This window comes from Apteryx mantelli, chromosome 23 (genome assembly GCF_036417845.1).
Source record: "Apteryx mantelli isolate bAptMan1 chromosome 23, bAptMan1.hap1, whole genome shotgun sequence".
Taxonomy (NCBI): domain Eukaryota; kingdom Metazoa; phylum Chordata; class Aves; order Apterygiformes; family Apterygidae; genus Apteryx; species Apteryx mantelli.
In genome coordinates this window covers 10,820,611-10,823,172 of record NC_090000.1, presented here as the reverse complement: position 1 = coordinate 10,823,172, position 2,562 = coordinate 10,820,611, and positions in this window count along the sequence as shown.

The window sequence follows — 2,562 nt, the reverse complement described above, 5'->3', positions numbered from 1 at the left end:
CCTTTTCCCCTGAGGGACTGGTACTTCTTGGATTGCTTGTATTCGCTCCAATGATATCAATCTCTCTCCTGACCAAATTAGCATTCCCAAATAATGAACTTGCTACTGGCACAAGTGCATTTTGGCAAGAGAGACTTTATGTCCCTTTTCCACTAGGGCACACAACAGTGTTTTAGTATCTTGCAACCAAATATTACAATCAGTACTTGCAATCAACAAGTCATCTACATATTGTATCAGTTTAGTGCTCTTTTTGACAGCGCAATCATTTGTATATCTTTTTTCAATATTCTTGAGAACAGGGAGGGGAAATCTGCATATCCTGGTGGTAGTCTGCTCCATGCATCCTGCTATCCCTTCCCAGGTAAAGGCAAAAAGGAACTGAGAGTCTTTATGTTCTGGTATGCTAAAGAAAGCTGCCGTTAGATCCAAAACAGTAAAACAGCTTGCATCTGTGGGAATTTCTGTAAGGACCTGGATCAGATCAGGGACCACAGGGTGTGGTAGATCCACTATTTTATTAATTGCTCGCAAATCTTGTACAAAGCGGTATACCGGTTTCCCATTTGGGTCCAATTTTGATTTCTTGAGACACAATACAGGGGTATTACAGGGGGAATTACATTGAACTACAGTTCCATTCTTCATCAAATCAGCAATCACAAGCTCAATTTCCTGTTCGGCCTCCTGGGAAAGGGGGTACTGTTTTATGGCAAGCCACTCACACTGTTTTACCGAAATTTTCAGAGGCACTGATGCGTTCAGCAGCCCTGCTTCGTTTCCAGACTTTGCCCAAACGTGTTCAGGAATATCTTTTAGCTCCCTCGGGATTAACTGTGCTTCCACCACTGCCATCATCTGGCCTATTATTTCTGGCAGTTCTAGTATTATACTTGCACTGTCAAATACAATTCTCGCCTGCAATTTTTCCTATATATCTCTTTCCAAATGGTTTGACTGGGCTGCTTTCCATTACAGCAAATAGATGATATAAACACCGGGTACCAATTGCTACTAATAAAGGGACAGTAGTCCTCAGAATTTTAGGGTGTCCTTCAATGCCTTGTACTTGTGTTTCTTCTGGACTTAATTCTCCTGAATAGGCAGTTAACATGGAGTAAGTTGCCCTGGTAGCTACTAAAAACTCAGGGTAGTGGCCATTAATTCTTATTAGGGTCCTAGCTCTGTCTCCTACCATTAATTTGCATGCTGCTAGTGATTCAGGTTCCCCTTCCTTCTGTCATTGCTGGGGATCATGCTGCGGAAATTCCTCCATCTCTTCTGCACCTTTATAATCCTGTGATCTCCAAATGGGAGGGTTTCCAAATCTCCCCTCCTCTGGGGCTGAATGGGACAATCTCCTTTCCAATGCCCCCTTTTCATACAATATGCACAGCAATTTGGGTCCAACTGTCCCCCACCATTCCTGCTCCTCTGGTCCCTCTTCCCTTTTGACCTTGACCTCTCGCCTTCATTCCCCTTCCTTTCACCTTTGAAATTCCTCCCAACGCTGCTGCCAACATACTCACTTCCGCTTTTGTCTTTCCATCTCCTTCCTTTCTCTTTCTGACTTTCCATCATATATGTAAGTTGATAATGATACTATCTTTTGTAAATTCTCTGCCTGCCATCCTGGAGCATGTTTTCTAAAATACTCATGGATATCTGGTGCTGCTTGCTGGACAAATGTGCTCACTGCCAGTCTTTCATCAACATTTCCCACAGACATCCCTGCATAGCGTAATAGGTCTTGCCACAAGCGATTCCAAAAATCGCTTGCGTGTTCTTCAGACTTTTGCCTTTCTTCCTGAATGCTTTCCCAGTTAATGCCCATTTGCCCTGCAGCTCTTATTGTTAAAGCTAGATTTTGGCATGCCATTTCGCATGCTGCCCAATCATTTTTATTATTATAATCCCAGTTCGGATCTACTTGTGGCCAAGGTTGTCGGTTTCCATCTTGATCTGATAACTCCCTGTCCTTTTCCAGTATCCGTTCTCTATCCCCTGGCTGAAATATCTGTTGTAACAATACTTGAACATCCCCCCAACAAGGGCGGTGTCCCTCTACTATTGTAGAAAACAGTCGAGCTGCCTTCTCCGGGTCTTGCCACACCAGGGACATTTGCTTCACCCATTGAACTAGATCTCCTGGAGCCCATGACTGATAAACATAGGCATGCCAGACGATTGGAGGGGGCTTCTGGCCTGGTGCCACATTTTACCTTTGCTACCAAAACCCCCATGACTCATGCTGACACAGTATTAGTACCTCCCTAGTGAGCGTTGCCACCACAAAGACTGTCAGGTGAACTCACCCTGTGCCAGCTGTGTCAAATGCGGTTCCAGTACTCACTGGACTGGAAGCCCACAGTGCCCCACCAGAGTTGCCAAACTGATAAAATTATCTGTTCTCTTTTGTTCATTCATGGGCACCAGTAGTGAACAGCAGGAGTCAGATTTCTTAGTTGCTAAGTTTGATTGCTAGCAATAAGGTCCTTCTTGTGGTCCCTGCCAAGCTAATGTAGCTAATCTAGAGAAAGAAGAGGGGAAATCTTGTTCTCC